General features: G+C 38.4%; 1 long non-coding RNA gene across 1 annotated transcript; it reads right to left on the reverse strand.

Moving 5' to 3' along the window:
- Positions 1 to 10,968: 10,968 nt before the first annotated feature.
- LOC140005741 (uncharacterized) lies at positions 10,969 to 14,524 on the reverse strand. Its single transcript, XR_011813311.1, has 3 exons — positions 14,292 to 14,524; positions 12,423 to 12,503; positions 10,969 to 11,161 (listed from the first exon to the last, which is right to left on the reverse strand). It is a non-coding gene; the product is annotated as an uncharacterized lncRNA (long non-coding RNA).
- Between the last annotated feature and the right edge of the window lie 359 nt (positions 14,525 to 14,883).

Raw genomic sequence — 14,883 nt, forward strand, 5'->3', positions numbered from 1 at the left:
GCAATCAAAATGGATACTTTGTGAAATGGGGAGTTTATTCTGAGATTATTGGTTTGTTTCTTAAATTTTTCTGAGGCAATAGGTGAGGGAGAGCTTATACTCATATGCACAATCTTTTTCTTTCCTTTATCCATTGTTTTGTCATCATCAAAAAGGGGGAGAATATTGATCCTGGTTCCTAACTTTTGATATTTACAAAACAAATGGATAATACTAATATCTTTTCCAGAGATACCTTCAGTAATGCAGCGATCAGACTCAAAGATCAAATGCAATTGAAAGGGTCAAAGGCTGCTGAAAGCTGTCGGACGCTTGGATCGGACGTCCGATAATCATTGCGTAACTTCGGACGCATGAAGAACCCCACCACCGGACGTCCGAAGGAAATAAGACATTTTCTCAAATCTCTTTGTTTGTTGTCAGACGCACAAAGAGTTTGCACCGGACGTCCGAAAGAATTGAAGAAAATCTCTTAAACTCACTGCCTGCTATAGGACGCAAAAAAACAGGACTGTCGGACGCAAAAAACAGGACTATCGGACGTCCGACACTCCAACGGCTTGTTGACTCTTCATCTACTTTCTATCCGTTGGAAACATTAATGAGGCACTTTTTTGGTCCTATATAAATAGTGGTTGGTCAGATACTTTAAACCACTTTTGCACACTGAAGATAAAAAATATGTAGAGTGATTTTAGTGAGAAAATACTCTTCAAAGAAGATTTCTAGTCTTAGTGGTGTGAGGTTCATTGTAAACTTTTCACTTGTAAGTGAAAACTTCATTAGTGTAGCTCTGTGAGGGTTGTCTTGAGGGATTGTAAAATTTCCTGGCTAGACCGAGTGGTGTTCGGGGCAGGTAGAAGGTGAACCTTCATTTGTACGCAAGCGTGATTGTAATTCATCAATTTGAAGAAGCTTATTTAAATTAATCTACAAGCTCTGGAGGAGCTGGGTAGTTAATTGGATTGCAATTCTTTCCTTTCCATTTACTTATTGTTACGTTTGTGATCTGTACATTGTTTATCTCTTCCACTTGGTGGTCTTCGATCCTTACAATTGGTATCAGAGCAATCAAAATGGATAATACTTTTGATGTTTACAAAACAAATGGATAATACTAATATCTTTTCTAGAAATACCATCAGTTATGCAGCAATCAAAATGGATGCTTTGTGAAAGGGGGAGTTTATTCTGAGATTATATGTTTGTTTCTTAAATTTTTCTGAGGCAATAGGTGAGGGGGAGCTTATACTCATATGCACAATCTTTTTCTTTCCTTTATCCATTGTTTTGTCATCATCAAAAAGGGGGAGAATATTGATCCTGGTTCCTAACTTTTGATGTTTACAAAACAAATGGATAATACTAATATTTTTTCCAGAGATACCTTCAGTAATGCAGCGATCAGACTCAAAGATCAAATGCAATTGAAAGGGACAAAGGCTGCTGAAAGCTGTCGGACGCTTGGATCGGACGTCCGATAATCATTGCGTAACTTCGGACGCATGAAGAACCCCACCACCGGACGTCCGAAGGAAATAAGACATTTCTCAAATCTCTTTGTTTGCTGTCAGACGCACAAAGAGTTTGCACCGGACGTCCGAAAGAATTGAAGAAAATCTCTTAAACTCACTGCCTGCTGTCGGACGCAAAAAACAGGAATATCGGACATCCGACACTCCAACGGCTAGTTGACTCTTCATCTACTTTCTATCCGTTGGAAACATTAATGAGGCACTTTCTTGGTCCTATATAAATAGTAGTTGGTCAGATACTTTAAACAACTTTTGCACACTGAAGATACAAAAGATCTAGAGTAATTTTAGTGAAAAAATACTCTTCAAAGAAGATTTGTAGTCTTAGTGGTGTGAGGTTCATTGTAATCTTTTCATTTGTGAGTGAATAGTTCATGAGTGTAGCTCTGTGAGGGTTGTCTTGAGGGATAGTAAAATTTCCTGGCTAGACCGAGTGGTGTTCGGGGCAAGGAGGAGGTGAACCTTCCTTTGTACGCATGCGTGATTGTAATTCATCAATTTGAAGAAGTTTATTTGAATTAATCAACAAGCTCAGGAGGAGCTGGGTAGTTAATTAGTTTGCAATTCTTTCCTTTCTATTTACATATTGTAACGTTTGTGATCTGTACATTGTTTATCTCTTCCACTTGGTGGTCTTCGATCCTTACAATTGGTATCAGAGCAATCAAAATGGATAATACTTTTGATGTTTACAAAACAAATGGATAATACTAATATTTTTTCTAGAAATACCTTCAGTTATGCTGCAATCAAAATGGATGCTTTGTGAAATGGGGAGTTTATTCTGAGATTATATGTTTGTTTCTTAAATTTTTCTGAGGCTACAGGTGAGGGAGAGCTTATACTCATATGCACAATCTTTTTCTTTCCTTTATCCATTGTTTTGTCATCATCAAAAAGGGGGAGAATATTGATCCTGGTTCCTAACTTTTGATATTTACAAAACAAATGGATAATACTAATATCTTTTCCAGAGATACCTTCAGTAATGCAGCGATCAGACTCAAAGATCAAATGCAATTGAAAGGGACAAAGGCTGCTGAAAGCTGTCGGACGCTTGGATCGGACGTCCGATAATCATTGCGTAACTTCGGACGCATGAAGAACCCCACCACCGGACGTCCGAAGGAAATAAGACATTTCTCAAATCTCTTTGTTTGTTGTCAGACGCACAAAGAGTTTGCACCGGACGTCCGAAAGAATTGAAGAAAATCTCTTAAACTCACTGCCTGCTATCGGACGCAAAAAAACAGGACTGTCGGACGCAAAAAACAGGACTATCGGACGTCCGACACTTCAACGGCTAGTTGACTCTTCATCTACTTTCTATCCGTTGGAAACATTAATGAGGCACTTTTTTGGTCCTATATAAATAGTGGTTGGTCAGATACTTTAAACCACTTTTGCACACTGAAGATAAAAAATATGTAGAGTGATTTTAGTGAGAAAATACTCTTCAAAGAAGATTTCTAGTCTTAGTGGTGTGAGGTTCATTGTAAACTTTTCACTTGTAAGTGAATACTTCATTAGTGTAGCTCTGTGAGGGTTGTCTTGAGGGATAGTAAAATTTCCTGGCTAGACCGAGTGGTGTTCGGGGCAGGGAGGAGGTGAACCTTCCTTTGTACGCAAGCGTGATTGTAATTCATCAATTTGAAGAAGCTTATTTAAATTAATCTACAAGCTCTGGAGGAGCTGGGTAGTTAATTGGATTGCAATTCTTTCCTTTCTATTTACTTATTGTTACGTTTGTGATCTGTACATTGTTTATCTCTTCCACTTGGTGGTCTTCGATCCTTACAATTGGTATCAGAGCAATCAAAATGGATAATACTTTTGATGTTTACAAAATAAATGGATAATACTAATATCTTTTCTAGAAATACCTTCAGTTATGCAGCAATCAAAACGGATGCTTTGTGAAAGGGGGAGTTTATTCTGAGATTATATGTTTGTTTCTTAAATTTTTCTGAGGCAATAGGTGAGGGGGAGCTTATACTCATATGCACAATCTTTTTCTTTCCTTTATCCATTGTTTTGTCATCATCAAAAAGGGGGAGAATATTGATCCTGGTTCCTAACTTTTGATGTTTACAAAACAAATGGATAATACTAATATCTTTTCCAGAGAGACCTTCAGCAATGCAGCGATTAGACTCAAAGATCAAATGCAATTGAAAGGGACAAAGGCTGCTGAAAGCAGTCGGACGCATGGATCGGACGTCCGATAATCATTGCGTAACTTCGGACGCATGAAGAACTCCACCACCGGACGTCCGAAGGAAATAAGACATTTCTCAAATCTCTTTGTTTGCTGTCGGATGCACAAAGAGCTTGCACCGGACGTCCGAAAGAATTGAAGAAAATCTCTTAAACTCACTGCCTGCTGTCGGACGCAAAAAACAGGACTATCGGACATCCGACACTCCAACGGCTAGTTGACTCTTCATCTACTTTCTATCCGTTGGAAACATTAATGAGGCACTTTCTTGGTCCTATATAAATAGTGGTTGGTCAGATACTTTAAACAACTTTTGCACACTGAAGATAAAAAAGATCTAGAGTGATTTTAGTGAAAAAATACTCTTCAAAGAAGATTTGTAGTTTTAGTGGTGTGAGGTTCATTGTAATCTTTTCATTTGTGAGTGAATAGTTCATGAGTGTAGCTCTGTGAGGGTTGTCCTGAGGGATAGTAAAATTTCCTGGCTAGACCGAGTGGTGTTCGGGGCAAGGAGGAGGTGAACCTTCCTTTGTATGCATGCGTGATTGTAATTCATCAATTTGAAGAAGTTTATTTGAATTAATCAACAAGCTCAGGAGGAGCTGGGTAGTTAATTGGTTTGCAATTCTTTCCATTCTATTTACATATTGTTACGTTTGTGATCTGTACATTGTTTATCTCTTCCACTTGGTGGTCTTCGATCCTTACAATTGGTATCAGAGCAATCAAAATGGATAATACTTTTGATGTTTACAAAACAAATGGATAATACTAATATTTTTTCTACAAATACCTTCAGTTATGCTGCAATCAAAATGGATGCTTTGTGAAATGGGGAGTTTATTCTGAGATTATATGTTTGTTTCTTAAATTTTTCAGAGGCAATAGGTGAGGGAGAGCTTATACTCATATGCACAATCTTTTTCTTTCCTTTATCCATTGTTTTGTCATCATCAAAAAGGGGGAGAATATTGATCCTGGTTCCTAACTTTTGATATTTACAAAACAAATGGATAATACTAATACCTTTTCCAGAGATACCTTCAGTAATGCAGCGATCAGACTCAAAGATCAAATGCAATTGAAAGGTACAAAGGCTGCTGAAAGCTGTCGGACGCTTGGATCGGACGTCCGATAATCATTGCGTAACTTCGGACGGATGAAGAACCCCACCACCGGACGTCCGAAGGAAATAAGACATTTCTCAAATCTCTTTGTTTGCTGTCGGACGCACAAAGAGTTTGCACCGGACGTCCGAAAGAATTGAAGAAAATCTCTTAAACTCACTGCCTGCTATCGGACGCAAAAAAACAGGACTGTCGGACGCAAAAAACAGGACTATCGGACGTCCGACACTCCAACGGCTAGTTGACTCTTCATCTACTTTCTATCCGTTGGAAACATTAATGAGGCACTTTTTTGGTCCTATATAAATAGTGGTTGGTCAGATACTTTAAACCACTTTTGCACACTGAAGATAAAAAATATGTAGAGTGATTTTAGTGAGAAAATACTCTTCAAAGAAGATTTCTAGTCTTAGTGGTGTGAGGTTCATTGTAAACTTTTCACTTGTAAGTGAATACTTCATTAGTGTAGCTCTGTGAGGGTTGTCTTGAGGGATAGTAAAATTTCCTGGCTAGACCGAGTGGTGTTCGGGGCAGGGAGGAGGTGAACCTTCCTTTGTACGCAAGCGTGATTGTAATTCATCAATTTGAACAAGCTTATTTAAATTAATCTACAAGCTCTGGAGGAGCTGGGTAGTTAATTGGATTGCAATTCTTTCCTTTCTATTTACTTATTGTTACGTTTGTGATCTGTACATTGTTTATCTCTTCCACTTGGTGGTCTTCGATCCTTACAATTGGTATCAGAGCAATCAAAATGGATAATACTTTTGATGTTTACAAAACAAATGGATAATACTAATATCTTTTCTAGAAATACCTTCAGTTATGCAGCAATCAAAATGGATGCTTTGTGAAAGGGGGAGTTTATTCTGAGATTATATGTTTGTTTCTTAAATTTTTCTGAGGCAATAGGTGAGGGGGAGCTTATACTCATATGCACAATCTTTTTCTTTCCTTTATCCATTGTTTGTCATCATCAAAAAGGGGGAGAATATTGATCCTGGTTCCTAACTTTTGATGTTTACAAAACAAATGGATAATACTAATATCTTTTCCAGAGAGACCTTCAGCAATGCAGCGATCAGACTCAAAGATCAAATGCAATTGAAAGGGACAAAGGCTGCTGAAAGCAGTCAGACGCATGGATCGGACGTCCGATAATCATTGCGTAACTTCGGACGCATGAAGAACTGCATCACCGGACGTCCGAAGGAAATAAGACATTTCTCAAATCTCTTTGTTTGCTGTCGGATGCACAAAGAGCTTGCACCGGACGTCCGAAAGAATTGAAGAAAATCTCTTAAACTCACTGCCTGCTGTCGGACGCAAAAAACAGGACTATCGGACATCCGACACTCCAACGGCTAGTTGACTCTTCATCTACTTTCTATCCGTTGGAAACATTAATGAGGCACTTTCTTGGTCCTATATAAATAGTGGTTGGTCAGATACTTTAAACAACTTTTGCACACTGAAGATACAAAAGATCTAGAGTGATTTTAGTGAAAAAATACTCTTCAAAGAAGATTTGTAGTTTTAGTGGTGTGAGGTTCATTGTAATCTTTTCATTTGTGAGTGAATAGTTCATGAGTGTAGCTCTGTGAGGGTTGTCCTGAGGGATAGTAAAATTTCCTGGCTAGACCGAGTGGTGTTCGGGGCAAGGAGGAGGTGAACCTTCCTTTGTATGCATGCGTGATTGTAATTCATCAATTTGAAGAAGTTTATTTGAATTAATCAACAAGCTCAGGAGGAGCTGGGTAGTTAATTGGTTTGCAATTCTTTCCATTCTATTTACATATTGTTACGTTTGTGATCTGTACATTGTTTATCTCTTCCACTTGGTGGTCTTCGATCCTTACAATTGGTATCAGAGCAATCAAAATGGATAATACTTTTGATGTTTACAAAACAAATGGATAATACTAATATTTTTTCTACAAATACCTTCAGTTATGCTGCAATCAAAATGGATGCTTTGTGAAATGGGGAGTTTATTCTGAGATTATATGTTTGTTTCTTAAATTTTTCAGAGGCAATAGGTGAGGGAGAGCTTATACTCATATGCACAATCTTTTTCTTTCCTTTATCCATTGTTTTGTCATCATCAAAAAGGGGGAGAATATTGATCCTGGTTCCTAACTTTTGATATTTACAAAACAAATGGATAATACTAATACCTTTTCCAGAGATACCTTCAGTAATGCAGCGATCAGACTCAAAGATCAAATGCAATTGAAAGGTACAAAGGCTGCTGAAAGCTGTCGGACGCTTGGATCGGACGTCCGATAATCATTGCGTAACTTCGGACGGATGAAGAACCCCACCACCGGACGTCCGAAGGAAATAAGACATTTCTCAAATCTCTTTGTTTGCTGTCGGACGCACAAAGAGTTTGCACCGGACGTCCGAAAGAATTGAAGAAAATCTCTTAAACTCACTGCCTGCTATCGGACGCAAAAAAACAGGACTGTCGGACGCAAAAAACAGGACTATCGGACGTCCGACACTCCAACGGCTAGTTGACTCTTCATCTACTTTCTATCCGTTGGAAACATTAATGAGGCACTTTTTTGGTCCTATATAAATAGTGGTTGGTCAGATACTTTAAACCACTTTTGCACACTGAAGATAAAAAATATGTAGAGTGATTTTAGTGAGAAAATACTCTTCAAAGAAAATTTCTAGTCTTAGTGGTGTGAGGTTCATTGTAAACTTTTCACTTGTAAGTGAATACTTCATTAGTGTAGCTCTGTGAGGGTTGTCTTGATGGATAGTAAAATTTCCTGGCTAGACCGAGTGGTGTTCGGGGCAGGGAGGATGTGAACCTTCCTTTGTACGCAAGCGTGATTGTAATTCATCAATTTGAAGAAGCTTATTTAAATTAATCTACAAGCTCTGGAGGAGCTGGGTAGTTAATTGGATTGCAATTCTTTCCTTTCTATTTACTTATTGTTACGTTTGTGATCTGTACATTGTTTATCTCTTCCACTTGGTGGTCTTCGATCCATACAATTGGTATCAGACCAATCAAAATGGATAATACTTTTGATGTTTAAAAAACAAATGGATAATACTAATATCTTTTCTAGAAATACCTTCAGTTATGCAGCAATCAAAATGAATGCTTTGTGAAAGGGGGAGTTTATTCTGAGATTATATGTTTGTTTCTTAAATTTTTCTGAGGCAATAGGTGAGGGGGAGCTTATACTCATATGCACAATCTTTTTCTTTCCTTTATCCATTGTTTTGTCATCATCAAAAAGGGGGAGAATATTGATCCTGGTTCCTAACTTTTGATGTTTACAAAACAAATGGATAATACTAATATCTTTTCCAGAGAGACCTTCAGCAATGCAGCGATCAGACTCAAAGATCAAATGCAATTGAAAGGGACAAAGGCTGCTGAAAGCAGTCGGACGCATGGATCGGACGTCCGATAATCATTGCGTAACTTCGGACGCATGAAGAACTCCACCACCGGACGTCCGAAGGAAATAAGACATTTCTCAAATCTCTTTGTTTGCTGTCGGACGCACAAAGAGCTTGCAACGGACGTCCGAAAGAATTGAAGAAAATCTCTTAAACTCACTGCCTGCTGTCGGACGCAAAAAACAGGACTATCGGACATCCGACACTCCAACGGCTAGTTGACTCTTCATCTACTTTCTATCCGTTGGAAACATTAATGAGGCACTTTCTTGGTCCTATATAAATAGTGGTTGGTCAGATACTTTAAACAACTTTTGCACACTGAAGATACAAAAGATCTAGAGTGATTTTAGTGAAAAAATACTGTTCAAAGAAGATTTGTAGTCTTAGTGGTGTGAGGTTCATTGTAATCTTTTCATTTGTGAGTGAATAGTTCATGAGTGTAGCTCTGTGAGGGTTGTCTTGAGGGATAGTAAAATTTCCTGGCTAGACCGAGTGGTGTTCGGGGCAGGGAGAAGGTGAACCTTCCTTTGTACGCAAGAGTGATTGTAATTCATCAATTTGAACAAGCTTATTTAAATTAATCTACAAGCTCTGGAGGAGCTGGGTAGTTAATTGGATTGCAATTCTTTCATTTCTATTTACTTATTGTTACGTTTGTGATCTGTACATTGTTTATCTCTTCCACTTGGTGGTCTTCGATCCTTACAATTGGTATCAGAGCAATCAAAATGGATAATACTTTTGATGTTTACAAAACAAATGGATAATACTAATATCTTTTCTAGAAATACCTTCAGTTATGCTGCAATCAAAATGGATGCTTTGTGAAATGGGGAGTTTATTCTGAGATTATATGTTTGTTTCTTAAATTTTTCTGAGGCAATAGGTGAGGGGGAGCTTATACTCATATGCACAATCTTTTTCTTTCTTTTATCCATTGTTTTGTCATCATCAAAAAGGGGGAGAATATTGATCCTGGTTCCTAACTTTTGATATTTACAAAACAAATGGATAATACTAATATCTTTTCCAGAGAGACCTTCAGCAATGCAGCGATCAGACTCAAAGATCAAATGCAATTGAAAGGGACAAAGGCTGCTGAAAGCAGTCGGACGCATGGATCGGACATCCGATAATCATTGCGTAACTTCGGACGCATGAAGAACTCCACCACCGGACGTCCGAAGGAAAGAAGACATTTCTCAAATCTCTTTGTTTGCTGTCGGATGCACAAAGAGCTTGCACCGGACGTCCGAAAGAATTGAAGAAAATCTCTTAAACTCACTGCCTTCTGTCGGACGCAAAAAACAGGACTATCAGACATTCGACACTCCAACGGCTAGTTGACTCTTCATCTACTTTCTATCCGTTGGAAACATTAATGAGGCACTTTCTTGGTCCTCTATAAATAGTGGTTGGTCAGATACTTTAAACAACTTTTGCACACTGAAGATACAAAAGATCTAGAGTGATTTTAGTGAAAAAATACTCTTCAAAGAAGATTTGTAGTCTTAGTGGTGTGAGGTTCATTGTAATCTTTTTATTTGTGAGTGAATAGTTCATGAGTGTAGCTCTGTGAGGGTTGTCTTGAGGGATAGTAAAATTTCCTGGCTAGACCGAGTGGTGTTCGGGGCAAGGAGGAGGTGAACCTTCCTTTGTATGCATGCGTGATTGTAATTCATCAATTTGAAGAAGTTTATTTGAATTAATCAACAAGCTCAGGAGGAGCTGGGTAGTTAATTGGTTTGCAATTCTTTCCTTTCTATTTACATATTGTTACGTTTGTGATCTGTACATTGTTTATCTCTTCCACTTGGTGGTCTTCGATCCTTACAATTGGTATCAGAGCAATCAAAATGGATAATACTTTTGATGTTTACAAAACAAATGGATAATACTAATATTTTTTGAAGAAATACCTTCAGTTATGCTGCAATCAAAATGGATACTTTGTGAAATGGGGAGTTTATTCTGAGATTATTGGTTTGTTTCTTAAATTTTTCTGAGGCAATAGGTGAGGGAGAGCTTATACTCATATGCACAATCTTTTTCTTTCCTTTATCCATTGTTTTGTCATCATCAAAAAGGGGGAGAATATTGATCCTGGTTCCTAACTTTTGATATTTACAAAACAAATGGATAATACTAATATCTTTTCCAGAGATACCTTCAGTAATGCAGCGATCAGACTCAAAGATCAAATGCAATTGAAAGGGTCAAAGGCTGCTGAAAGCTGTCGGACGCTTGGATCGGACGTCCGATAATCATTGCGTAACTTCAGACGCATGAAGAACCCCACCACCGGACGTCCGAAGGAAATAAGACATTTCTCAAATCTCTTTGTTTGTTGTCGGACGCACAAAGAGTTTGCACCGGACGTCCGAAAGAATTGAAGAAAATCTCTTAAACTCACTGCCTGCTATCGGACGCAAAAAAACAGGACTGTCGGACGCAAAAAACAGGACTATCGGACGTCCGACACTCCAACGGCTAGTTGACTCTTCATCTACTTTCTATCCGTTGGAAACATTAATGAGGCACTTTTTTGGTCCTATATAAATTGTGACGCCCCCACTTCTCCCAAAGGCGAACCAAAGGGTATCCGCGGGACGCCTGCCCAGCTCTCGCCAGGACTCACTACAATCCATCATTCAAGAGCTCGAAATACTTTAATTAACTTCAATACACAATTAAGGTACTTCAAATATCTCACACTTACAACTAAGTAGCTTTCAAGCTTAAATACAACCCAACGGAAAATGGTACAATAGCCATCCGTTATAATATAACTTAAAGTCTTCAAAAGAAAACATTCTAGTACTACTCACGAGTACCCTTGGTCTCGAACCCTGTAAAAGAAAACCACAACGTGGAATGAGCTACACAGCCCAGTGAGGTTCCAAGACACTCTAACGGTTCAAATAAATCAAGTAAGTTGGGCATATCATATGCATGGTTCAAGGTTACACAATGGCATGTTATCATGAGGTGATAATCTTTGTACGGTAATTTGAGACATTTATCATGGTATGAGACATTAGCATGTATAGTTCACGAGTGATTGGAGCTTATTACAGGCATAGCTCGGGATTTCATGTTGGCATTTTAGCACGAAACAATCATCATGATACAAGGTAAACATATACTGTAGGATACGGTGTTCCAGTGGAACTCTGTCGGTCATCTGCACCTTATGACTTCCGGATCCCCTCGGTTTGACTGACCATCACCTTATCCCTCCAGTGGTAATACTCGAGTATACCGAAACGGTTGTCCAGGGTTCCAACCTACCCGACCGAGCCCAGTCCTGGCTCGAGTAGGTCAGTAACCGAGGCAGGGCCCAAGTTCAGCTTAGAGCTTACAACATGCACAAGTAATCAAGTAATTCGGCAAAAGGTAAAATTCATCATTTGAGTAGGTCGAGTGAGATAAAGTACACACTCGCCTAACAATGATGGACAACTTCATATAACATGTGATTCATGATAATCAAGTGATCAAGTGGATACTTAGCACGTAAGCACGTAAGCAATACAAGTTGATTTCATGGGAGCATATAATTCACGGATATCGAATAATCATATAGATTAGAAATCATATGAGCAAATAGTCAGGTAATCAGGTAGTCATGTGGGTTGGTAAACGGTTCACGGTTAACGGTTAACTGTTCACGGTTGACGGTTAATTGACAAGCATTGGTCATATGCATAGGCCATCATTGGCCGTTATCCCATTTTTACCACGTGAGAGTCGAGGAGATTCACTCCAACGACGTATGCAACCTTAGCATACCAAGTCATGTTATTCGAGTATTTTCAAGCATGAATTATTCATCTCAAAAGAGAACGAGTGCGATAAAGTACACACTCGACTCCATTTTTCAAAACCAAGTAGACTAAGTAAACAATCTAGCAAGTTAAGCATGTATCGAGTTCATATGGTCATTTGATATGGTTAATGATTTAACCAATTCATGTAGATATACAATGCAAGTATACATTCCTTAAATAGGCATGAGTATGGTAAATACTTAACACATAGCACTTAACAATCATGAAATAAGCGTGTCCTAGACTTATTCAATTACGTATTCCTATATGGAACACTCACCTAGTCAAAACAAGCGAGTAGTTTTCAAACAAGCGTTTTAGGTGTCCGCTCCGAGTTCCCCTTGGAGATTCCCTCGAGTGCCTGAGTAAACAACCATTAACTATTATACACTATCACTTAGAACTCCTACTTATCAAAGAAGGTTGTACAATCTAAAGGGAATTCATGAATTGGGCCTTAATTATTAATAATCGAGGCTCAAGAGTAAAGTTTTAAAGTCTAAAGAAAGAGACTAACATTTTTCATGAAATCGAGTTCAAAATGTTCAATCGGTATCGAGAAAAGAAGGCAAGTTTCCAAAATCTCATTTCTAAGAAATTGTCAAATTTTAGCTTTGGGTGTCAATTCTAGAAAAATCGTATCTTGCACTACGTAGGTCCAAAATTGGAAAGCTTGATACCATTGGAAACTACATTCCGAGTACTACAAGTTTCTAGAAGACACTTTTCCATGATTCGAAATGGAAGGTATTCAAAAGTTGGATCAAAGTTACAGCTGTAGAATACTAAGACAGTTTCAAGGTTGGTTTTTGGCCAATTTTGGAAATTCAGTAAAATTCACTTGTTTTGAACTAACCTTTGAAATTTGGAAATCAAATAGTGTTGCAATCCAAGAGTATAACAAAACAAGCGGATTGAGAAACGGAGTTTCGAGCACCAAGATATAGTAGCCCCAAGTTGAGGAAGATTCAAGACTGAAGAAGAATTTCCAGTTTTGAACCTCCAACACTAGAAATTTAATTGGGTATCGAAACGAACTTGGATTGGTACCAAAATTGGCAGTATTTTACTCCCATATGAAAGGTACCACTCTATCAAATTTCAGGGAAAAATACTTTCGGTAAGATAGTTAATTAGTCAACCAAAGTTCAGGAAAATTATAAGGCAAACTGCCTTTGACTTGCATTTCCCAATTTCCAATCGTCTAACCAAGAAAGTTATCCAACCATGGTTCATTTGTGAAATAAGGGTCTAAGATACACCCATAATATCTTTGGTAAGTGTTTAATATCAAAAACATCAACTAACAAGTTCATTCCAAGATTTGGTTCCAAACCAGTCCCAACATTAGGGTTTTCCAAAACAGAGCAGTCCACTTGTTTCAGTCACAACTCAGTCAATATAGCTCGAAATTGAGCATGGCTTACGCCGTTGGAAAATACATTCATAGTACTAAAACATCACAGAAGAAGTCATTCCCAAATTCGGCACCCATCTGGTTCAAATTCGGGCATCAAATTGCTGCCTGAACACTTCATTCCAGACGAACAGAGCAACAGGACAGCGAACTTAAAACATTTGGTTCGGCTTGCTCACAAGGAATCAGAACGTGTATTTTATACCAAATTAAAGCTAGGAATGTCTAGTTTCAAACGCCACCGACGGCACATGATTTCGACATCCGAATACAGAGTTATAGCCAAAATTCCAACGCTGGACAGTGCAATACGGAACAGATTTCCAGATTGCCACTTTTAGGAGAAAAATTCATTTGACCCACCAAACGTTAATGTTTTCCAACGAAAATTTTTACACACATAATATAACATATATACATCAGGTTCATGCCAATAGATCACCAAAAATGGGCCTTCTTATGGCCGAACAAAACAGGGGCATTTTCGGAAATTCTTGCCAAGACCTCTACTTTGAGTTTCCAACAATAACACTCCATAAACTCATCATTATAACCACTAAACTACCATTAAATCCAACATTAATCCTTAAATCAGCAACAACAACCCAAGTGTGGGAATACCAAGAGCCCACTCATTTCATTTTCACCATAAACAAGCTAACTAAGTGCATGCATGAGCTTAATCTTGCTATATAAATTCCAAAAGACAAGAATCCAAGGGTTGATCATTACCTATTCCTTGGGTGTGCAAGATCAGAAATTTCGGCCCTCTTGAAGCTCCAAGAACCCGTGAAGATGCAGCCTTTTGTTAGCTAAATCCAACCTCCAAGAGGTTTGCTAAGTGGTCTCCAAGTTTGGTGTGATTTGGAGGTGATTTGGGGTAGTTTTGGTTGAGATTAGTGTGCAGAATTTTTGTTGCAAATGAGTTAGAGAGAGAGAGGAGCTTGGCCGGCTGTGAGGAGAGAGAAGAGAGAGTGTGATTTTGATCTAAGTTGGCTTCTCAAAGAAGATTAAATGTGTGGTGAAAAATTGCTCCAAAGTCAACTCTTGTAAGGCTCGTTTGGCACGTTTTTAGGCTCGATTTTCTCGCGCGTTTGGTTCACTAGTGCACTAAACCTCTAATGCACTCATGTTAATATAAACATTATTCACTCTTAATTGTCTCGAAACAAGGGTCTAAAGTTCCTCAAATAAAGTCGCGCGTGTGAAAACGCGTACCGCCAATTTTACCGCTATAACGCGAAACTTCCGGGAAATTCTTATAACGATAGTACTAATAACTATCACTTGAGTATTTAAACATTAAAATACCGAATTTAGGTCC

The sequence above is a fragment of the Coffea arabica genome, chromosome 4e (genome assembly GCF_036785885.1).
Source record: "Coffea arabica cultivar ET-39 chromosome 4e, Coffea Arabica ET-39 HiFi, whole genome shotgun sequence".
Classification (NCBI taxonomy): domain Eukaryota; kingdom Viridiplantae; phylum Streptophyta; class Magnoliopsida; order Gentianales; family Rubiaceae; genus Coffea; species Coffea arabica.